The 25,843-nt window shown below is 35.4% G+C and overlaps 1 protein-coding gene and 1 pseudogene across 1 annotated transcript in view; both read right to left on the bottom strand.

Moving 5' to 3' along the window:
- The window catches only part of GNB1 (G protein subunit beta 1), a 111,583-nt gene that overhangs the window by 70,794 nt on the left and 14,946 nt on the right, over positions 1–25,843 (bottom strand). The window lies entirely within an intron of this gene.
- On the bottom strand, positions 14,929–15,043 carry LOC127558574 (uncharacterized; annotated as a pseudogene).

The following is a 25,843-nucleotide window of genomic DNA, read 5'->3' as shown; positions in this document are numbered from 1 at the left end:
TTTAAGATACAGACAAGCTTGGCAGCGGACAAGAAGTCATGAATATGCTGAGATCACAGATTCAATCTTAAACATTTAAATATCACTTTATGAAAGGTCAGAAAGATTTTTCCAAGAATTTCTTTTCAAGATTATTCCAAGGAATAATATGAATTCTCCCCTCTTTCACCTGGGAGGCAATAGCAATTAGAAAGAACAATCTTCCATCTTCCTTCTTAAGTTATGCTAGTTATGATACTGAAGAATAATTTCAAATTCATCAGGTCAAAATATTTTCTAAGGTGTCGGTGACTGCTCACATAATCTAACCTATCTGTTTAATATGAGGATGTAGAAAAACATTAATAAATGTCTGGCACCTATACTTCAATATCTTCAGAAATCACTTTCATGATTATATGGGTATATGTATAAAAGATTTTTTAAAAGCCCAATGAAAACAAATTTCAACAGCATACTACTATCAGAAGTGTATATAACAAGAGTATAATTCAAAGAGTTCTAATAATTGACTAGTGTACATTTAATGTATTTTGCTCCAGAATTCATATTTTTACTATCTCCTTGAACAATTTTTTTTATACTCAATGTATATGTTCAGTAATGGTTCCTTTTATTTATCTTTCTGTTCTAAGATGCCTCCTACCCCCATTTAATTGTAATTATTGAAAAAAAATGAAATAGCTTTAAGTCTTGAAATCTCTTTAAAAACTTCTCAATTATACTGTTGAATTAAAATATAGAGATTTTGTTAAGAATGAGATTATGATTTTCTTTCCAGTATGTTTCCAAATAAAGCTCATATATATACATTCATACTGCCAGAAGAAAAAAATAGAGATGTTTAGATCATGAATTAGGTTCACCAAGCACTCCATTAAAAATAAAACCAAAAATGAATGGTGAAGCATATCTAACATCTTGTCTACCTGATACAAATCCACTTGATTTGGGAAAAAAACAAAACAAAACACAACAAGTACCAATTTATCAAGACTGAGAGATCGTGCATCTCAATTTTTCTTATATTCTTGTAACATTTAACTAAAAATAGGTGGATCATTATTTAAATGATAGCTAAAATTCATTAATTTTAAAATCTCAATTAATTACCTTAAGTCAAATACATCCAAAAGGCAGTAGATTCAATTTTCAGGTTATTTCTCTCCCACAGCATCCCTCAATCCTGACCTGCCATTCCCAACCCCTCCTTAACTATTGCCTGACTTCAGTTTCATTTTTTTCTCCTCCAGAACCTGGTACCAATGATGATATTTCATCTGTCATCTTCTAGTGTCTGTCTATCTCTCTCTCTCTACCAGGCATTCTGTCCCATCTAGAAACATCTCAGGTTGCCCTCACCCTTGAAAAAGCTTCTCTTGACTCTTGTCTACCATTTACCTACAGCTCTCCTATCTTTCATTCTTGCCTTCAAGAAAGAATGGTCTAACCACACTCACTGCCTCCACTATCTCACCACCCACGAGCAATCTGGTATTTGATCCCAATCTTCAGGCTAACCAATCTATTTGTATTTTTAAACCCAATGATCTTTTCTCAGTCCTTCCAGCTTCACCTCTTTACAGCTTTCAATATTGTAGACCACCATTTTCCTCCTAGATACTCTGAATCTATTCTTTCTCCTTTGCTAAATTATGATCCATTTTCTGTTCCCGTAGCAGAGGTGATGCCAGGGTTACTGCAGAATTAGTGGCTTGTCAGTAGCTAACCCTAGTCTGACTATAACCTTAAATACCTACTGTACACAATATAGTAGCTATTATTTTAATCTAATATACATATTTATTTTAGTATAATGTATTATGTTGAGAGAGGCTACTACTGTATGTTCTGACTTGTCCTGGTACTCACAAATACCAGGGAAATGGTGAGGAGCTTCCTAAGAGACATTCTTTATTTGGAAATACAGAAAAAATGCTTATGTTCGGTTTAATGGTTGTCTCCTTCCCAAAGTACTTCGCATATTCCTTTCATATAGATTTATATTTGTTTTCCCCCTCCACTTTTAGAACATAAGCTCTGTGGGAGTATAGATTACTTTATTCTTTGTACTTGTGTCCTCACAGTGTCTAATACGGTGCCAGATCAATAGCAGAATTTAACACAACATTGTGCAACCAGCTCCCTGACTTGTGGTATTCATTGGAACCATTACTTTTTTCCCCCCTTCTTGTCACTAGGAAGTTCAACTCTGTTCCAGGGCTTTGCTAAACCATTTTAAGTCTTTTCTTGCCTGAATCCAGGCAGTACTTCTAGGTACCTTTTTCATCTCCCTGCTTGCTTATATTCATATCCCCAGACATATAAATGGCTCCAGTATCTATATATCCAAGCCTATTTTTTTTTCTTTATCTTTGATCATGCACTGTCAACTACCTCCTGGTTATCTTTTCTTGGAAGTTCTAAAGGAATGTTACCTTCAAATTTCCCAAAGATCTTAATGTTTTCTTCCAAACAAGAATATCATTAAGACACTTCAACAAAAGTTGGGCTAAGATCTAGGTAAACTACAAACACAGTATTTACTGCATCTACTAGTTTAGAAACCCTGTTTTAAAAAAGGAGATGAAATGAGTCTGGCAGGCTATGTTCTTGATGAAGTCAGGCCTGCTCATTTTAATTTTAGTTCCCTTTCTAGATGCTCATCAGCCATATTTCTTTATGATCTGTGGTGGAATGTACGCAGCGATCCACCAAGTCTAAATGATGGTCTATAGTTTGCTGCTTATGTTCTTCCTTTTTTTGGAAAGCAGGGCAGTTGCCCTTCTCTGATCTTGAAGTACAGCCCCCATTTTCCATGATCTCTCAGATAACATTCACATTGGCTCAGCAATTCTTGCAGACTATTCCTTCAGGATGCAAAGGATAGTTTATCTGGGTCATGTGGCCTGAATTCAAAGGCAATGAGTGCTCCCTTACTTCATCCTTACTTATCTTGGATATCAACTTACTATTAGTCATTTTCTTGTGCAAAGATCATTCTCAGAGACAGAGGCATTAAAAAAAAAAGAGAGCCAAGCTGTTTTTAGGTATTATCATATCATCCTGCCAAGCAAAAATCCTAGTCTCTTTTTTTTTTAACCCTCTTTTCCCTAATACTAAAAACAAAAACACCACTCATTTTTGTAGTTCATTTCTCTTGACAATTCCTGCTTATTCTGAAGTTTACAAGCTCATGCCATATTCTCATATTCGTTCCCTTGTTTCTATATTCTGCAGTTAAAAAAAAAAAAAAAGCTCTGGGGAAATCATTTAACCCCATTTCCTTGTCTCTTTACCCAAAAAGAGGAGCATGATAGCTTACCCACAAATCTTAAGAATGTAAGTCCTACAAGTATTAATTCCTCTCAGGTCTAAGGGAGATGAATAGATGAGTAATTTGGGACTCTACACAGGTCTTTTTGTCCAAGAATATGAAAAGTATTTCAAATCTATACATAAAGGCTTTGTCTTAGAAAGAATACAGGCTTGGAAAATGATGGCAAAATAAACAATTGGAAAAAAGATTGCTGATACAAGTCTTCACCAGAAGTCCTCTTCAGATGTCTTCAAGAATCTTTGCATCCACATCAGACTGATACCATTTCTTCCCTTCAATGAAATTGTTTCCCTTTGTCTTTAGAATTTCATTCTTGAGCATCTTCTATACCTCTTGAGCTGAGTTTCCCTTTGCAATTTGTCCTTGGGATCCTATCAAAGACTACCTGAAATATGAAATATGCTTTCTCCAAATCTAGGGTACTTGTCAGACTTTGTTTGAATATTCATTCCTCTGCCATAAATTTTAGGGAAGAGTACTCATTTCCCTCCCTGGTGTTCTCATTATTCCCATTTTAGCAATCAGTTCCTCCCAGTGAGTAAGAATGAGAATCAAAATAAAATTTTCCCATTGCATAGAGTTTTTCTCCACCCTTTTCAAAATGAAACTATCTTTAAAGCAAGTCAAGAAGCTAATCTGCTTTTGGGTGAGAGTTCCAACAAATGTTGAGCTAACTGAAATCCATTACAAGCCATTCATACCTTTGGGCCAAACTTGTGTTCTGTTTCCCAAACTCATCTACTGCCTTCTTCCTTCTTTGTTCAGGTGATTAAAAAAAAAAAATCACTTTGCTTTGCTTTCCATTGACTTCCACTCATATGTTCTTACCATCAAGCTTCTTCATCTAAATGTCTTCTGAACATATAATGCCCTCCTTGGCTCTCTTTCACATGTTCTACTTCTTGTGAATATGGTATGCTCATTCATAGTCATTTTCTGGTTACAGATTCATCCCACAGAGTCACACGATAAATCTAATTTTCCTCTGCTTCAGAATCTTGAATTCTTCCTTTGTTGTTTAGGATATCTGATTTATTTTGTACATAAATACCTGAATCAAGAGTTTTAGTACTGGCTCCTTTCTTCTGTTTGTGTCCTGTATAGTTCTAGGCATCTCAACTGGTAGCTTTCCTTAATTGTAATTACTTTCTATTAGCTGGAATTCTTACCTTTTTTGATCTCATAGACCTCCCAACCCAAAGCCTACCCCCAGTAGTCTGATGAGGCCTACAGACTTCTCAGAATAATCTTTTTAAAATGCATAAAATAAAAAAGGTTAAAAAAAGAAACCAAATATACTGAAGTAGAAACATCAAAATGTTCAAAAAAAGAAAAGAAACCCCTTCAAGTTCATAGCTCGCAAATTAGGTAGCCCTTCTCTAAGTCATCTAGTTTGGAGGTGATACATAAACATTCTTCTCTCCCTCTTTTATAGTTCAAAATTCTTTTGTTAGATTTGCAAGACACCTGGCCACACATCAGCTTTTGTTAGATATATTTCATCTCTGGCTAGGATTATTTGATTTCTATCTTTTAAACTGTGGTCTGTAAGTTCAAATTCCATTCTTAGACACAACTCTCTTTTTAGCCAAATGTTCGTTTCCCCAACCAAATGTTCTCTTTTCCATTTCTTACCTTCAAAGGGCAATAGTAAAAAACAAAGAAAACAAAACAAAACAAAACAAAATTGTGCTTTTAAGGTCTTTAGTTTTTTAGTATTGGCAATACTGCTAATTTTAAGTAATATCCTTTAGGATCCTTTTATCAGTATAATTTGTATCCATGTGAATCAAAAAAAAGTAAGTGGATTTTTATCTTCTGAAAAGGTTTGGAAGTTTCTCTGTTATGCTTGGACAAATGCTCTGGGAGGACTACAGACCTCTCTATTGTGGTTATCAGAGCAACAGAATAGCTGTTTCATTATCACTGAGCAAAGAATGATCAACTCCTCCTCTTCTTTTCTTCTGCAGATACTAAATGAATGATTTCTCACCTATGAGTTACTGTGACTCTACTTGTCACTCCTGGGAGGACAAGCAATTGCTTCCTTCTTAGAGCAGTGAGTTCCTTCTTCAGGAAGAACTTCAAATCTATTGTGGGGCTCCTTTTCTTCTCTAACATTCTCCTAACTCTCCAATTTCCTAACAAAGTCAAATCTCTTTGGGCCAATTCAATTCACCCACAGGCAATTAAGTAAAAGGTTGCTGAAAATTTCAATCAGAGTGGAGAGTGTGGGGAATTGTACACACCTGTACATAAATAATGTTTGTGTTTCTGCTAAAGCCAGGTTTTGCTATAGACTCATTTTTTTCAAGTGAATGGAGCATCAGCTCTTTAGTCAGGAGGACCTAAGTTCAAATATGGTTTTAGATACTTAACATTTCCTGGCTGTGTGACCCTGGGCAAGTCATTAAACCCCAATTGTCTCAGCCAAAAAAAGCAAACCAAAAAAAACTCAACAATGCACAGCCTTGGCAATACCAAGTATGATAAAATCAGAAGATAGAGGTCCCAAACTGAATGAAACATTTAAATTAAATGGGTTTTCCAAAGGAACTCATTTCACTATCCACTCACTGATGTAAGTAACAGTGATCAAGAAAAATCTAGTACCATTAAACTATCAGTTCCATAACAGTCTGCTGCAATTGGAAATAATTGTGTACAGGACTTATAATAAGAAATAGAGATAGACTATGAACACTTATCCATATACCATAAGTCCTTAAATCTTAAGTCTTATTATGCACTAACTACTCTCACATCTCACAAAAAGAAACCGTTTGGAGCTCTGTTTGTGTGTTTCTGTCCAAGAATATGAAAAGTATTTAAAATATGTTATAAAGATCTTGCCTTAGAAAGACTACAGCCTTGGAAAAATGGTAGCAAGATTACACACACTCCCACTCCCACTCCCTCTCTTCCCCCCTCTCTCACTGACACAAGTATTTCACAGGATGACATCAGAAAGATTAGGGAGTTACCCCAAAGTCTCAAAGACTCAAATATCTGAGGACAAGCTCTAGCCAAGTTGCACCAAACTGTAAGAACTTCTTCTATAAGAGACTCTATAACCCACTCTGTTTGCTGCTTGGTAACTATTCTAGCTAAGTACAGTAAGGCTCATCATCAGAAGGATGAACACTAGGAAATGAATTCTTAGTACATGGCAAATCTGCAAACATATAAATGACCCTCAATCTGATGAAATGCAATTTTGCTTCTATCTGAAATGTGAGACTTATGACACTAAGAATGAATTTTTGGCAATTCTATAAACTTTAATTTAACTGTTTAGTACCTTATCTGAACCGCTAAGCACTCAAACTCCATTGCAGAGAGTGAAATGCTGGTCACATGGAAGTCAGAAAAAGCAATACAAGGACACTCTCAAGATCTTTCTGAAGAACACTGGAATCAATTGTGAGACATAGGAGACACTAGCACCATATTGCCCAGAATGACTTTCCTGAATCAAAGAAGGTGCTATGTTCTAAGAGTAGATTTGCAATAGTTCAAAGAAAACATGAGATGTACAAATTTTGAGACATCTCCATTCCAAATGTTTATATGGATTATTTATTTGTGCCCAACTTGTAGTAGAGCCCTCCAAGCTTAGGTTGGCCTTATTAGCCACAATTAGACACACTGTACCTTGACCCCACATAGCCATGACAATAGTCATTTTGGTTCTCTTCAAGCACAAGGGACAACAATCAACCAATTTAACTGTTCACAACATAAATGTAAGCCAGTCATTAAAACACTGAGCATCTACTATGTGGTAGGCAGTATACTAAGACTGTGTGTGAGAGAGAAGATACAAATATGAAAAACAGACAGTTCCTGCTCTGAAGGAACTTACAATGAGCATGGGAATGATAGCACAGAGAAAGAAGAAGGAAGGGATGAGAGTTCACTGGGGCCAGAGCTCAGGCGTATGCTGGAATCCAGTCTAAAAAAGTGTAGCTGAAAGAAAATGAAGAAATGGCTGGCCCAGGAGCCCTTCGGGAAGAGTTCTTTGTTCTGCCCTCTAATCAGAGGAATATGAATATAAAGACTAATGCAATCTCACAGGAAGAAGAATTTCTTGGGGCCACAATGGAGTCCAGTCTGAATAAGTGCAGCTGGTGTGAAATGAAACATAACTAATATCTGTGTGATAACTAATACACACAAACACAATGGAAGTACATCCATGTTGAAACTGTTGCTATAAATGACACTACAAGGCATTAAGACACAGCTAAATGAATGGAGAACTCACAGGTTTCTCTTGGAGATGATAAAAGATTTGTCTTCAGACATTTGAAGACCCTGCATGACATAGTGAATCAAACCACATGCCTTTGGCCATCCTACTTTGGGCAGATCATCTGATCTGTCTGGGCCTCTGGCTTGCCCATCTACAAAATGAGGGGGTTAGACTCAAAGATGTAGCTCTACATTTATGATCCTATCATTCTAACACTATAAGTAAACAATACCATCTCTATTACAGAGGAAGATTAAAAAAAAACCCTCTGATTTCTACAAAAATTTAACATTTAGAAGCACTTTCCTCAAAACAATCTTGTGAAATAGGTAGAAATAAAGAAATTCTATGAAGAACCAAAGAAACAAGATCCTTCATAACAAATCAATATATAATTTGATCCTTGGTGACTTCAATTCAAAAGCAGGTAGAAGAGAAGGGTGGCAAAAAATGTTTGGGAAGATAAAATTTGGGGATCAGAAAATGAAAAAAGACCATGAAACTACAGACTAGAAACTTCACAACCACTATTCCTTCCCAATAACTCTCTCAATTGAACTCTCCCTTATAAGCATACCATGCCAACCAAAAGAGTATGTTGATTCTAGTTGAAAATGTGTCCCTTATTCTCTACCTATTGTCCATCTCCTTTTTGCTACTGATAGGCAATATGAATGCTTAACTTCCAAAATCCTCTTGATACTTTTAAGAGAATCAAATGGTTTTAGACACGGCAAGTACTTATAATCATAAAAAATTCAACTGACTATCTTAAAGGACAGAAAACTGACTGATGATGAAGTATTCATTTCAGAATCATCTACACATTCAGAACACCTAAATAGTTAGAAAAAAGGTAAAAAAAAAAAAAATCAGCAAATGAGCGGAAGAAAAAAAAACAACAACCAAAAAAGTAATGATTTGGGGCAACTAGATGATATAGCTAAGAGAGTATTGGTCCTGAAAACAGAAGGACCTGAATTCAAATCTGGTCTCAGATACTTAATAGCTGTGTGATCCTGGGCAAGTCACTTAACCCCAATTGCTTACTTTCCTTCCCAAAAAAAGGTTAACAGAAAAGGACATCAATATCTATTATCAGTATTTCTTAAAGATATTAAAGATAATTAATTATATAATTAATAGTAAATATCTTAAAGATATTTAAAAGATATCTTAAAGATAGCAATTATAAAACAATTGCTAAAAAGTTTTTTTTTTTTTTTAAAGTCCCTCAAACATTCTTGGCTACCAATACTATTTCCCCATCACAGAGGAATGGTAGACAAAGGCAATAAAGATTATAATCCAGGTTCTGCTGCAAAACATTTTTAAAAAGCAGGTTAGAACATTATAAGTACTATGTTTTCACAAAACAGCAAAAAACAGCAGAGGAAAAATGAAGCCTATTAAGAACTTGGTGTAAACCCCAACCCTCCCAGAAACATTGAAAGATGAAATTAAGAGAGCAACAACTAGATAAGAAATATAACAGAACTGCTTTGTTAACGGTCATTTGTTCTCGCACTGCTGAGAATGAACCCACAACATTCTAGATTCTACCATCTTAACACCCTGAACAGGCTAAGAAGAAATGGCTATGGCACTTAAGGAAGAATGGCTAGGAAATCTCATGTGATACACCACCCAAAAAGGAAAAAAAAAAAAAAGAATGAAAAGATATCCAGACCATTAACTCAGCTAAATCTCTTTCATTTCTGTAAAATTTCTGGGTTTATGCATGATACCAAAATTATTTGTGGTTAAAACATCATAAATGGACCAGGAAAGCTTTCATAAATGATTTTTATAGAGAAAACTGTATTTTCACAGCAAAACAACTAAGAACCCTGAACATTTAATTGCAAAAAAGCATCTGATCTGATAGGGAAAAAAAAATGTAGTTTTAAAGCTTTTCTTCAAGGTATCTTTCATCAATGTTAAAATAGATGAAATCTCAGAGAAAATTTGGTCAGTGATACTCAAGTATAAACAAAGGGTAAGGCATAAAAAACAATGAGGTGTAATACCTGACAAAGGATACTACTGGGGAAGTCCTACACAATTCCAAAAGGGAAGCTATCTTATAAGGTAATGAGGTTTTTTTATATGTTAACTGTACTAATTTATCATGCTCAAAAATGTTACAAAGTCTCCTCGTGCTGGACACTAAAATGTAGTATATCAATACACTCAGAAAAAAATAATGTGAATAAAGTATGCATGTTGTCCAGGTTAAGACATATAACTGGATGGGATGAGTCATTAGGACATGACCTTGTTTGGATTTATTGTATGATGAGCTGGACCCAAGGTTAAATTGATAAGAGAAGAGCAGGCTATATATTTGGAAAATTCTTCCAATTAGTCCCGAGTTGCCCCCTGAAACAAAAGTTTATCTATAAACACCAATGTTATTCTAGTAATAGTATATGTGTGATACTATATGATGATCAATTCTGATGGACGCGGCCATCTCCAGCAATGAGATGAACCAAATCAGTTCCAATAGAGCAATAATGAATTGAACTAGCTACACCCAGTGAAAGAACTCTGGGAGATGACTATGAACCATTACATAGAATTCCCAATCCCTATATTTTTGTCCACCTGCATTTTTGATTTCTTTCATAGGCTAATTGTACACTATTTCAAAGTCCGATTCTTTTTGTACAGCAAAATAACTGTTAGGACATGTATACTTATATCATATTTAATTTATACTTTAGCATATTTAACATGTATTGGTCAATCTGCCATTGGGAGGAGGGGATGAGGGGAAAGAGGGGGAAAATTGGAACAAAAGGTTTGGCAATTGTCAATGCTGTAAAATTACCCATGCATATAACTGGTAAATAAAAAGCTGTAATAAAAAATGTATATATATATATTAAAAAAAATAAATAAAAGGTACCATTCTAAACGCATCAGATAATTTAGGGATTGGGGCTACAGGGAGGGAAGGCAAAATAAAATGGATCTTATTTTTGAGATTTAAAAAAAAGTAGTATATGTTTGCAAAGCATATGATATCACAACCTCAGAAAAATCAAAATTTAAGGTGAACAAAAGTCTATTGCAAATATAGGATGACTAAAAACCAAACAGAAATACTTTACCAATGATGATTTGTGCGCAGAATCAGAAAAGGAGGTAGACTGTTACTTAGTGAAAACAGTTAATAACAAATCATGTTACATGCATGCACGCACACATATGCAGGGCAAAGATCTTCCGATATGTCAAGTAGGTCCTCCATAAAGGATGACTGTGCACAAGATGGGCTTTAAGTTATAAGAGTGAAAGAAGTGCTCATGAACTCAGGGATAGACATTATCAAATACAAAAAGATTCTCTCATGTGGCCATTCAAGAACATTTAAGTCCCATAGAAATGTGCTGGTGTCAGCATCTTGCAGTTCCTTGCACTCAATGACCTTAACTCCCCACTCCGTGTCTCTATATGCTGGAGTGCCCAAAATACTTCAGAAAACCTTCCTCATCCTATGCCCAGCCCTTGTTACAGCCTCAGCTAGTGCCTTCCTTCTGATACTACCTTCCACTTATGTTGTATCTATTTTGGATTACCAGGCTGTTTGCATGTAGCATGCCCCATAAGAATGGGAGCTCCTTAAAGGCAGAGAACACGTTTCTGCCTTTCTTTTATTTGCAAGGCTTAGTACAATGTCTGGAACATAGTGAGCATTTTAGGAGGAAAAAAAAAAACATGCTAGTGATCAAACTTACTCTATAAATATCAGAAAGGAGGGCTGAGAGTGAGGTAGAAAATCGATTTAAGAATTCTTGAAAGTGAGATGAAAGTGAAATAAAGACAGTCTTATAACAAAGCCCCCTCCCCCCAGCTTTTTTTTTTTTATTTACCTTTTAAGATAATGGACATTGAGTTTCTAGCAATTTAAAGTATATGTCATTAAAAGCTCAAATGAAATTCATAATTATATGTCACTCATTATGTACAAAACCCTTAAGATCCTCCTTGAGTCTCTGGATACTCTTTTCTAAACACACATGCCAATCCACTGGGCAAAAGGTATTAACTAACTCGTAGATGCACACCTGCTAACCAGAGGCTAAAAAGATAAACAAGTAATTTCAAAAACAAGGACTATGAATCTCAGTAAGAAATTACTAGTTCAATCCAGATCAAGATTGATTTTCATCCCTGTTAAACAATTCTAATAAACTAGGTAAAATGATCAAAAGGAAAGGGTTTGCCTTTTTGTTGTAGCATGTTACTATTGTTAAATGATTATAGTAGAGGCATAATTCACCTAACAAAGATCAGAAACAAAAAATACTTTGCATCTCACATTTCACATTTGACCAGGAGTCAGTATAACCAAGTCTTTCTATATTTCTCCAAATTCCTCACATTCACAATTTCTGAGAGTTCAATATTTCCCTTTAGTTCATACATTCAAATTTATTCAGCTGTTTTCCAATTGATGGGTATTCACTCTTGTCTCTACTTTTTTGCAAGAAAAATAAGTAATACAACTAATGCTAGTATATATCAAAGTGATTATAAAATTTTACTTAATGACTTTCATGAGGTTCAATTTAACAATTGCTTCAGTGCCCATTATGGGCTTGGAAGTGGTAAAACTAAAATCTACCAAGTCTGCAAGGAATAAACATTCCACTTGGGTGATATGAAAGACACATTCCTCTCCAACAGCATTAACCAAAAACAAAGCAACAATCCTGAAACAAAACACACTCACTTACCAATTTTAAAAAATTGGTGCCCACTTACATAAAGGGGGGAAAATATAATGGGTACCTCAAGTGACATTTTTTTTTTAAACAATCTCCATTTTCTATGAATTGTTTTTATTCACCAAGTGAGGGCTATGCATGGTAAATCAATCACAGATCTATGACAAACTCCTTGTAGATCTATATTTTATGGAAGATTATGTTAAAAAGCAAGCATGCTTTTAGTGTAATAAGTGGCTATGGCTATGTGTCAAAGACAATCGAAAGGTAAATAGATAGTTCTGGTACAATTTTTAAAAAATTAATATGTATTTAATGATAAGGCAAAAGATAAACCTTGCTATCAAGAAGTTCATAGTCTAAGGGGGAAGACATCATACTCAGAACTAGTTGATGGATCAGTCTGTAGTGGAACAACATGTTTTGTTCCATCTTTTAAAATTAATCACTTGAAAAGAGATAGTTTAACATCAGTGATATAATACTACATTAATACCAGTATAATAATATATTTATGAATAAAGCAAAGCTGGGAAGATAGGTAATATTTTGATAGGGTATAAAAGTACAGGCAAAATCTTATTAAATTCTCCAAGAATTGTTAAAAATCCCACCTTCTATAAGAAACTACCTAATCCTCAATGCTAGAACCTTCTGTTTAAGTAGTGTCATAGTTGTACATTCTTTCCCATTATACTGCAGCTCTTTGAGAGCAGGGCCTGTCTTTGAAAGGAAGAAATGAAGGAAACAAAGCATTTATTAAACATCTACTATGTGCCAGTTGCTGTGCTAAGTGTTTTATATATACTACTCACTTGATCTTCAATCCCAAGAAAAGGATGGTGGCATCTCCATTTTACACTTGAGGCAAAACAGCAATTAAATGACTTGTATAGGATCAGTGTCTGAGGCTGAATTTGAAGTCAGGTCTTTTTGACTCCACGCACAGTGCTTTAGTCACTGTACCAACTCAGCTTTGTATCCCTAGACTTTGGCACAGTGCCTAGCATATAGTTATCACTTAATAAGTGCTTGCTAAATTATTGATTACATTTCAAATGTTGCATTTGAAAACTAGGAGAGTATAAGATGAGGAGAAATGGTTAGAAAGCCATTAAATAGAAAAACCCTGAGTGTTTTAGTGACCATTATGGAGCAGAGGTTGCATTAAAGGAAGCATAATGTCCAGAACAAGGGAGATGATAATTTCACTGTAATCCACCTTAGAAATAATTCCACATATGGTATATTATCTTCCAGCAGGGCACTAATGTTAAGAAGAACATTAATAAGCAGCAGTATATGTAAGAAAAGAAGATGAGGATGGTGAAGGAAATTGGAATATTGTTGTATAAAGATGAGTGGAACAAATAGAGAGTGTTTAGATTAAAAAAAAAAAAAAGATAACAATTGTTCTTAAATAAGTAGAGGGTTGCCATGTGGAAAACGGACTAGATTTGTTCTGCCTAGCTCTAGAAGGTAGATTTGATACATCAAAGAAAAAATTAAGAAAAAACTTCTTTAAAATGAAAGCTATTCAGAAAACAGAATGGACTGCCTCAACAAGTCTCATCCCTGTTGGATGCTTAACTTGTTTGTCAACAGCACTGTGGAAAGGATTGGTAAGACTGTTATAATAAACAAATGCAGGATGAAGTAAAAAAATAAAAAGAATAAGTGAGAAAATGGCTACAATTTTTAACATTGTAAAGACAAACTTTGGAAAGATTTAGGCTGCAGAATGAGACATTTATTTTTTGGACATGACCAAGGCTACAATTTGTTTTGCTTGGGTATGCATATTTGTTATGGAAGATGTTTTTCTTTCCTCTTTTTTTTTTTTTTTAAATGGGGATTAAGGAGCTGCAAAAGAGAAAAAACATTTTTTTGTTATATGTAAAAAATAAGGCTAAATTTTAAAAAGGGAAGGATTGGTATTTTTAGATGGGAGTTAGATTAATGACTTCTGAGCTTCCTTTTAGCTCTAAAAATTCTACAGTTCTATAAAATATCCTAGCTTGCTTTTAATAATTCAAGAATTTTCCTCTATGATCAAATTGTCATATTACTGAGTTAAATAAATGTATTTTGAAAACTGTAATGTATACTATTAGGGCTTCATAATTTAAAATAGGGTTCAATTAAGAATAGCTAATAATAAAAGATAGCACTTATTTAGTGCTTTGCAAAGTATTGCAAGTTATTTTTTCCATTAATCTTCCTAACAACCTTAGTGAGGAAAGTGCTATTATTATCTTCATAATTGCTCAAGGTCACACACAACTATTATCTGAGGTGGGATTTGACTGCATGTCTTCAAGACTCACACTCTACCATCTACTTACCTCAATTACATTTTGAATATTTATTGGAATGTGTTAAGTGCTACATTTATAATAAAAAATTATTTTTTAAAAAAAGAAATGTTTTTAAAAAGTTAATTAAGCCTACTAAATATTCACAAATATGCCAGCCAACATTTGTCCTAGACATCTAAGTTGTGAAGTGCGCTGCCCTCAACAATCTTATACAGAAGGTAGTACAGATTAGCAAAATGATGCTCCCAAGTTAAACGGTATGTTATACAAATAGTGATAGAGTAGATCGTTAATAGTAGAGTGTTTGATTGAATAAAGACTGAAACCCCAAATGTTAAATTGATAAGAACAGATACTACACTTGATCTTAGCCAAAAGGCCGAGAAGAGATAAGACTGAAACCCCAAATGTTCTGACTTCAAAGTCTAGTGGCCTTTTCCTTACACTAGAATACCTTACTACCACAGATAAAGCACAAACAAACCAAAAACAAAACCCAGGAGAACAAACCAAAACCAGAACAAAAACCCATTTATCCTGGATTTGCAGAACTAACCTCTGAGGGGTGGGAGGGAGGAGATTGAGAAAGGAGGGAGAGAGAAGAGGAGAAAGATAGGTTTAACAGCAATTCAACTAGAGACTAGAGGGATACTAGGAGGATGGCAGGTGCGAAATTTTAACCCCACCATTAAAGTTTGGTCTAAGCCCTTACTAAGAGCTTGTGGACAAACTTTAGTCACTAAAAGGAAGAAAAATAAGAGGAACAGACTAAAAACGATTGCTGAGCACTTTAAACTTAAGTAGAGAAATGTTGTGAAATAAAGAACTCACAAACGACGGGTGGGGGTGAGGAACAAGATCAATGTCATCATCAACAGAAATAAGGAAGCTACAGGAGCAGGGTTGTTTTTTTTTTTTTTTTTTTTTTTTTTTTTTTTGTGGGGGATAGGGGTGGGGAGGCTGTTCCCATTTTAGAATGAATTTAAAGCAGAACATTTAAATGAAAATATACAGCAGGCAAAAGGGTCAGGGATGTATATGTAAGGCAACAGTTGATAGAACTACCCAGCCTGTTTAAAGATAACTCTCCCACAAGTGCAGTAAAGAGAGCAATACACAGTTAAGAATGCTCCAATGTGCAAGGAGACTGTTTTTGGAAATCTAGGAGCCTGCTTGGAGAATTCTAGACTGTTCAAAAACTAAGCTTTAAAAACAACAAAAAAAAAAAAGTTGGCAAAGATATAAGAAAATTGGTACACTAATGCATTATTGGTGGATTTGTGAACTGATCTCATCATTCTGGAGGGCAATTTAGAACTACGCTCAAAGGGCTATAAAGCTGGAAAGATCTTTTGAGCTAGCAATACCACTACCAGGTCTGTATCACAGAGATCATAAAAAAAAGGGAAAAGGGCCTAATAGCTATAGCAGCAACTCTTTTTTGTGGTGGCAAAGAGCTGGAAACTGAGGGAATATCCGTCAATTGAAGAATGGCAGAACAAATTGTATATGAGTGTAAAGAAATACTATAAGAAATGATGAACAGGTAGATTTCAAAAAAATCTGCAAAGACTTACATGAACTGATGTTGAGTGAAGTGAGCAGATAAGGGACAGGTCAATTCCCTGAGAGCCTCCACAGCTGTGGATCATAACATCTGAAGGAGGTGCAAGGCAGCCTTTGCTGAAACAGGTGTTGTGGACTGGGAATGAGATAAATTGGAAGCAGTGGGAAGAGGAGAGAGGTCAGACAACACAACAGCCTCTCAGTATCCTTGTATCATCCTCTCACTAAAGGAGATCCATTCTGGGTTGGATCTCCAGCAGCCACTGTTAGGTGGTTCCAGTGTATTCCAACAAGCAGAACTAGGAAAACACTACACAAAATAACAGTAACATTATACAATAAAGAACTATAATAAGATTTAGCTACAAAAAACCAAAATCTTAAAAAATGAATATTAAAAATTATCTTTATGTGTAATTGAAAAAAATACTCTTCATTAAAAAAAAGACCAATCAATTAGCATTTATTAAATTGCCTACTATGTGACATTCCCTGTTAAGACATTTGAAAGAAAGAAAAAGCAAAACAGTTTTTGCTCTCAAAGAATTCCAACTTTCAATTAAATTAATTAAAAAGAAAAAAATATATAGACAAGTAAATGCAAAATACAGTAAACATATAGTAATTTTTTGAGGGAAAGGTTTTTTGGGGTAAAAGGTCAGGAAAGGTCTCGGGTAAAAGTAATGCTTGAGATAGAGCAACATTTCTATTCCTAATTAGTTTTTAAAAAAAATGAAGCATGCATTCTACTTTATCTTAAAGATTTGGAGTAAAATTCTTATCCTATTTTGTATCTAATGGCTTTTGATGATTTCTGTTAAGCTTATAATAAAAGTTTGTTGTTTGTTTCTTTTTAATTATGTAATAGATGGAATATAGCAAACTAAGAGAATGCTAGCTAATGAATCATAAATCAAGGCTCTGGTCCTGAATCATGAATTATGGCTACAGAAGAGCTGCCAGTCCCTTAGAAATGTTAGGCCAGAGAAACCTTCATTAGTCTACAGGGCAGAAGACCCAAAATCTAATTCTGGGTTCTGAGAGTAAATAGCTTACTGATACATCCTTGTTGGGCCTTTGCTGTCTCACCAACAAAATAGGAACTGTATTCAGGCCTTGTGCCAAATATTCATAAGAATCAAACAAAACATACGAAAGAGGTTTGAAAATTGTCAAGTTAAGTTCAAACACCAAATATTATATAATGAGAAGACCAAGGAGTAGTTAACTACTTTGTCATCTGTCACAGCTAGTAAGGGGCAGGGCCTGAGTGGGTTTCTTAACTTGTGGGCATGCCTACTTTTCCCTTCATACTAGGTAGCCATGAAGCCCAGCTTTTATTGCTGGGCCACAAATCTGCAAAAAGGACTCCTTCCAGCCAGCCCCATGCCATGCTGCAAGTCTGTCAAAGACAGCAATTTCTGCCACTTCCTCCTCCATCACCTCAGAAATGGCCCTGGCTTCTCTGGGCATGACAACGTCCTGCCTTACAGCGCCCATCATCTCTGCTGGGCCTCCCCAGTTTGGGGTTTTCTTAGAAGAAGTCATGAGGATTTTGCCATTCCTTTCTCCAGCTCATTTTACAGATAAGGAAACTGAGGCAGACAGGGTGAAGTGATTTGTCCACGGTCATGCACCCAAGTGTCTGAGGTCAGACTTTTTTCTTTTGGTCTAAAAATACTCAGGGCCTAATACAATGCCTGGCACGTTGTAGGTGCTACATAAATGCTTTTTAACTTACCCATTCAAGTTCTTCATCTAGAAAATGAAAGGTTTGGAGTAGGTGGTGTTTTCACTTGGACTCAATGATTTCTACAAAATTAATGTTTTCCAAAACACTATTAAGTTAGAAAAGCAGCTAATACTTTATTTTGGCAATGTCAACCATTATGCTAACCACACAGACTATACATTAATGATAATTTCATTTAAATTTAAAAATTTAAAATAACTCTTTCATCACCAATGAGAAGACAAGTATTAGGCAAATAAAAACTAACCAATATGTAAAATTACTACCTGTAATCAAATTTAAGACCTACTCAAGTTGAAAAAAGGTTTGAGTCAAGGCTTTAAAAACCTATCAAAGAAATCTTGACTGAATCTGATTTAACAAGAAGTTAGCACATTGTAAGAATTTAACAAATGTATTTTCATCAATTCAAAAGCTTAAAAAAAAAGGTCAAGCAATAAGAATAAGAACAGCAGCATAATCTTATTGTATCTATAACTTTTAGTCAACTGTGATGTTGAAATGTGGTCTAAAGTGTCAGAATAACAAAATGATATAGTCAGCCACAGAATTGGGGTTCAATTTCTCCTAGGTCATACATAGGCTATGACCTTAGACAGGCAAATAGTTTAAATATCTCAATGTGTCAGGATTATATAAAATTATCAACTGAACAGGGCAGGTACAGATCTGCATTAGAAGAAACTTTTCTTCACTGAGAGTTCCCTCAATGAAACAACCAGTCCAGTCCCACTACACTATGCAAAAAGCAAAAAGTAAACTATAGTTTACTGAGAGATATTGCTACTAAAAGTCCTTCCTGATTCCTCTAGTAATCCTCTCATCAAAGATGCCCTTGATGTGTGTGTAGATTTTTACTCATAGAATTTATGTATTCTTTAGGTATCCTTTTTTAGAATGAAAGTCTATGTTAATTCTCCTCTCCTTCATATACTGTGAGAACTGATCCTTTAATGCTTTCTTCACAGTTGTTTCTTCCACATATACTTAGTCCAGCCTAGTAGCTCCCATCTTTGTTGTCTTCAGTGCTATTTCCATTTTCTCTTTAGGGGCATCTGGGACTATGATAAGAGTCAGACTACACTATTCATGATAGTAAAGTTTGTTATAAAAATCTTGAGATTTTCTCAATCTTTCTTCTGTTTAGTTGTTTTCTTTCCAATTTCATCCACCAATGTTCTCAGAACTGACTTTTCATAATTAAAATGATTTTTCCATCCATTGCTTCTTGAGGTAACAGCCCTCAAAACTCCTTATCCTTTCCTTTAAGATTTTCCAAATGACTTCATATTCTAAGCCAGTGTTGCTGTTGGTTACTACAGCCTTCCCTTTAAGATCCTTAGCTGCCATCAAGATTCAGCTCAAGTGTTACTTTCTCTAGTATGAGGCCTTCCCTGATTCCCCTAGCTACGAATGTCCTCATTTTTTTTTTAATTTACCATGCGTACATGCTATATTTACCTATGTGGTTATGTGCTATTTCTCATCAAAGGCAGCAGATTCTTGGAGGCATATGTCATTTTATTTGTCTTTGTGTCCCTATTACCCAACACTGTACTATCTGATGCAGCAGTGGGTGCTGATTATAGTCTTTATGATTTTTAGAATCCTTGGGTCCTTTTGTTATGAATTCTGAATCATATCAATTAGACTTCTATATGAAATGGTAATAAGAATCAGTGTAGGGGGGCAAGAGAAAGATGAATAATGTGAAATCACCTAGAAGTAAAGTATAAAAGATTTTAAAATATCCTAAAAGAGGAGCCACTAAAAGTTTCTTCTGAAAAGCAGTTTGCCAGAAATTAGATTTATCAACATCTTACACCATATATCACACACTAAGTTCCAAATGGATATATAAACTAAACTTCAAAAGGTATCTTTCAGAGCTACATGTAGGATAGGAGCTCCTAATCAAACAGAAGACAAAGACAATCACAAAGAATAAAAGTAACAAAAAGTCAATGACACTAGGATAAACAAAATCAAAAGTTTCTGATAAATGGCTGATATCTAAGATAAGGAACACAAATATAAGACCAAAACCTATTCCCCAATGGATAAGTAGTCAAAAAAATAAGAACATGCAGTTCTCAGAAGAACTACAAGCTATTACTTCTGTAACAATGTAAACTGAAAGAACCACCACAAAATAATCAAAACTGATTGTTGAGAAAGTATAAAGAACAAGATTGGCTCTCCAAAGAGCTACAAGAAGATTCATCTGGTCTCTTCTACATTTTTTTCAAGGGGTAGATTTTTTTTTTCCTGAATATTTCTCTCCCCCCAAAAAAATTCTTTAAAAGGGATAGTGGGGTGAGGAGAGAACTTAGGGAAGAAATACAGGGGGAAACTTGAGCAATATTTTTTTAGCTTTTTATTTTTAAAATCTATGCATAGTTTTCAACAGTCCCCCACCCTTAGACAGCAAGTAATCCAATATATGTTAAACATGAGTTACATATATTTCCACAATTATCATGCTGCACAAGAAAAATCAGATCAAAAAGAGGGGGAAAAAAAAGCAACAACAAAAAAGGTGAAAATACTATATGGTGATCTACATTCAGACTCCATAGTTCTCTTTCTGGATACAGATAGCTCTCTTCATCACATGTCTACTGGAATTGGCCTGAATCACCTCATTGTTGAAAAGAACCATGTCCAGAATTGACCATCATGTAATCCTGCTATTAATGTACACAATGATCTCCTGTTTTTACTTCCTTCACTTAGTATCAGTTCATGTAAGTCTCTCCAGGCCTTTCTGAAATCATCCTGCTGATCGTTCCTTATAGAACAATAATATTCCCTTAACATTAATGTATCATAACCCAGCCATTCTCCAGCTAATGGGCATCCGGCTCAGTTTCCAGTTCCTTGCCATCACCCCCCCACCCCACCCCCCCCCAGCGCCAAAAAAAGCTGCTACAAACATTTTTGCAGATGTGGGTCCTTTTCCCTTTTTAATGATCTCTTTGGGATACAGACCCAGTAGAGACACTGCTGGATCAAAGGGTATGCACAGTTTGATAGCCCTTTGGGCATAGTTCCAAGGCCTCAATCTCAAAGTCTCATATCTGAATATAAAAAGAACTCTGGATTTCCTCCAAAAGAAGTAAGAAGGCAATGAGTGAAAAGCTGGAAGAGAAGGGTACCATGTGAAACTTGATCTACCAGGTTCACTGACACTCCAATGGGGTAGAGAGGAAAGTAATGCCTTCTACCCTGGCTGCATTATAGGAATAATCAATGTTAAGGTTGGCTATGGTCCAACCATTCTCTAAAGTAACTATGCTAAGAAAGTGACTAAAATGAACTAGAAATCCCATGGTACTCAAGGAGGTCAAAGACAGAATGAAAGATTTGAAACATAACAAAATGTTCACAGAAGCACTTTTTGTGATAGCAAAGAACTGGAAACAAGCCCACTGACTGGGGAATGGTGCATGAATATAATAAAATGTTATTGAGCCTTAAAAAAGAAACAGAAGAATTCAGAAAGCTGGTCAGACTTACAAGAACAGAGAGAGACTGAAAATATACATGATTATAGGAATGTAAATGAGCACAACTTCAAAATGAATCCTGTATCATTCTAACCAAACTTTTCCTTAAACAAAAAAAAATAAACAATGAGAAAATGGACCTCCGTTACCTTTGCAGAGGTGAGGGACTACTGGCCAGGTATATCACCTATATAGTCAGGTGAAGTTGCTACATTAAGTTTTCCTCAAATATGTCTCAAGAAGTTTCAGTGACTCCCTGGTTAACACACAAACTCATCATTATAATCTGGTTCTATCCTCTAGGTAGGTGAATTACGTGTCCCTACCCCCTCAGGCCAAACTATCATATGTTGCCCTTCAAAACACCTAGGATATTCTGTTTCCTATTTCAAGTCCTGGAATATTCTCCTTCCTGACTGTCCTCTACAAAGCCTACAAAGCCAAATGAAGTGCTACCAATTTATACTAGGACTTTCCCAACAGACTCATTTTTAAAAAAAGTAATCACCTTCCCAATTTATAAAAACTCTGCTGTAGGCAATCTTCTGGCCTTCTAAAAAGGGAAGATTTCTACCCCATGCACAGTGCCTGGGCACAGGAAATGTTTGAATTCATTCTCCTCTTTACCACTAAGACTTTTATTTGATTATCCATCTTTCCAGAATAGGTTTGTTGTTGCTGTTCAGTCATTTTCACTCATGTTTGACTCTCCATGACCCCATTTGGGGTTTTGCCATTTCTTTCTCCAGCTCATTTGACAGATGAAAAAACTTGAGGCAAATAGTAAAATGACTGGCCTAGGGTCACACAGGAAGTGTCTGAGGCCATATTTGAACTCTGGAAAATGACTCAAATGACTCTTCTGACTCCAGGCTCAACACTATCCCCTGCACCACCTAACTGTCCTAACATGTTTATCTAGCTTGTTAAGGTTTATGTCGCATCTTCCTTCCAACAACCCTACAAGACAGGAAATTAATTTATTATTCTCATTTCACAAACTGAGGAAAGTAAAGGTTGAAGATGTTAAATAATCTTCCAGTTTCCAAATCCAAGTGTTGGAGATGAGATGTGAACACAAATCTGGATTCTAAATTCAGTGTTGTTTCTATAACCTCTTGCCACCTGACTTGTTCTGAGAATGCAGTCTAATGAGATCATAGGTTTAGGGGACTTTTGGAGTATAAATTCCTTCCATTAAAATAGAGTAGCAATTCATTATTGTGTTAGGTATTAGAAAGTTCTTTTGTGCGTTAGCAAACTGTGCATACTCTTTGATCCAGCAGTGTTACTACTGGGCTTATATCCCAAAGAAATCTTAAAGAAGGGAAAGGGACCTGTGTGTGAAAGGTTTGCAGCAGCTCTCTTTGTAGTGGCCAGAAACTGGAAACTGAGTGGATGCCCCTCAATTGGAGAATGGCTGAATAAATTGTGGTATATAAATATTATGGAATATTATTGTTCTGTAAAAAATGACTAGCAGGATGATTTCAGAAAGGCCTGGAGAGACTTACATGAAATGATGTTGAGTGAAATGAGAAAGACCAGGAGATCATTGAACACGTCAAGAACAAAACTATATGATGATCAATTCTGATGGACATGGCCCTCTTCAACAATGAAATAAACCAAATCAGTTCCAATAGAGCAGTAATGAACTGAACCAGCTACACCCAGTGAAAGAACTCTGGGAATTGACTATGAACCACTACATAGAATTCCCAATCCTTCCATTTTTGTCCGCCTGCACTTTTGATTTCCTTCACAGGTTATTTGTACACTATTTCAAAGTCCGATTCTTTTTGTACAGCAAAATAACTGTTTGGACATATATACATATATTGTATTTAACTTATACTTCAACATATTTAACATGTACTGGTCAACCTGCTATCTGGGGGAAGGAGAGGAAAAGTTGGAACAAAAGGTCTTGCAATTGTCAATGCTGAAAAATTATCCATGCAAAGAAAAAAAGAAAATTTAAAAAAAAAGTTCTTTTGTGTACCAAGTGGCACTTAATCAAGATCATAAAACTAGTTATATGTAAATAGACCTTGAACTCAGGTCTTCCTGATTCAAAAGCAAGAACTCTAATCACTATTATCTCATTATTTCTTTGTTATCCGCCACAACTCACTTTTTGTAGCTTATGTTAGTGTCAAGAGTTGCATACATACAATATATCATTTTCATTCTCAGGGTCATGAGCTGTTGGAGATTCCTTAAATCTTACTAAAGCATTTATTAAGCACTTGCTAGTGATATGAATATTAGAAGGAAGTTCCTGTTGAAAAGGAGTTTATAATCCAGGGAAGAAAAATGACACAAAAAAAGAGGTGGAAGGATTTGAATTAGCATGGAGGCATTTGGAACTAGTAGATGGGATATGAAGGCTTGGTTATTTCCTAGGAGTTCAAATTTCCATTGGGAAGGCTGTAGGGATGAAGGCAGAAGTGGAAGTAATAGTTTAGAAGGAGTGCTTACTACTCAAGAAGTCTTTCTAATCAAGCCATTCTCCAAGTGATAAATGGTCAAAAGATATGAACAAACAATTTTCAGATGATGAAACTGAAACTATTTCCACTCAAATGAAAGAGTGTTCCAAATCACTATTGATCAGAGAAATGCAAATTAAGACAACTCTGAGATATCACTACACACCTGTCAGATTGTCTAAGATGACAGGAAAAAATAATGATGAACGTTGGAGGAGATGCGGGAAAACTGGGACACTAATGCATTGTTGGTGGAGTTGTGAACGAATCCAACCATTCTGGAGAGTAATTGGGAATTATGCCCAAAAAGTTGTCAAACTGCATATACCCTTTGATCCAGCAGTGTCACTACTGGGCGCTTATACCCCAAAGAGATACTGAAGAAGGGAAAGGGACCTGCATGTGCCAAAATGTTTGTGGCAGCCCTGTTTGTAGTGGCTAGAAACTGGAAAATGAATGGATGCCCATCAATTGGAGAATGGTTGGGTAAATTGTGGTATATGAATATTATGGAATATTATTGTTCTGTAAGAAATGACCAGCAGGATGAATACAGAGAGGCTTGGAAAGACTTACATGAACTGATGCTGAGTGAAATGAGAAGAACCAGGAGATCAGTATTTACTTCAACAACAATACTGTATGAGGATATATTCTGATGGAAGTGGATTTCTTTGACAAAGAGAAGATCTAATTCAGTTCCAGTTGACCAATGATGGACAGAAGCAGCTACACCCAGAGAAAGAACATTGGGAAATGATATAAACTGTTTGCATTTTTGTTTTTCTTCCCAGGTTATTTTTACCTTCTGAATCCAATTCTTTCTGTGCAACAAGAGAACTGTTTGGTTCTGCACACATATATTGTATCTAGGATATACTATAATACACTTAACATGTATTAAGACTACCTGTCATCTGGGGAGGGGATGGAGGGAGGGAAGGGAAAAATAGGAAGAGAAGAGAGTGCAAGGGATAATGTTGTAAAAAATTACCCATGCATATGTACTGTCAATAAAAAGTTAAAATCAAAAAAAAAAAAAAAAAAAAAGTCTTTCTAACAAACTTCTGAGTCCAATCCCCTCCCCTGGCATTTATTCTTATTTATGCTTGAATTGATTTCCACTTTTCCCAATCATATTAACAAACATTTAGTTAACATTTCTAATTTTGCTGTTATGTCCATCCTATAAATTCTGTTAGTCTTCATTCAGTGATCTAAATACCCTCCATATCCTTGATGCTTCTTCTACATCTGGAGTGCCCATTATCTTTGCTTAACTGACATTTTAACTTTGGGGACAACACTAGTGTTAGCAAATAACAACCCATCCTGCTTGAGTCTTGTCCATACTTAACCACAGGACTGGTCTTCAGGGAGTATAGCAACTATCCACTTTTTATCCTTCATTTGTACCATGTAATCAGTCCATTTTTTCTTCTAATCAAACAATTTCTTAATACTATTTTGCACTTCCATTCTTCAGATTATCCCACTGATTAATTTTGCTGTAGCTTGCTCACAACTCCCATGTGCCACTGTACTGCTCTCTGTGTGATCCTCATGTTTAATTCTTTGGAAGTTGCTGTATTCATCTCAGTGCCAAAGGGCAATAACAATAGAGGTTGGTATTAAAAATATACTCCTTTACATTTCACAGAAGGTTTAGGGATAGTTAATTGCAATTTTCTGAAGAGAATCTAGTTCATTTTTCTCCACACATCCAACTCTTGGTCCAATCTCTGATCTATCTTTACTGTTTGTCCTACATATACTATCTGCACTATTTGTCCTAGATATACAAACTGAGGGACAAGCTCTATGGGCTGTATGTAAAAGTAAATGCTGACATCAGGGAAATCAATATT

Source organism: Antechinus flavipes, chromosome 3 (genome assembly GCF_016432865.1).
Source record: "Antechinus flavipes isolate AdamAnt ecotype Samford, QLD, Australia chromosome 3, AdamAnt_v2, whole genome shotgun sequence".
Lineage (NCBI taxonomy): Eukaryota > Metazoa > Chordata > Mammalia > Dasyuromorphia > Dasyuridae > Antechinus > Antechinus flavipes.
Note: the sequence above shows the minus strand (reverse complement) of the source record. Positions and strands in the feature narration are given on the sequence as shown.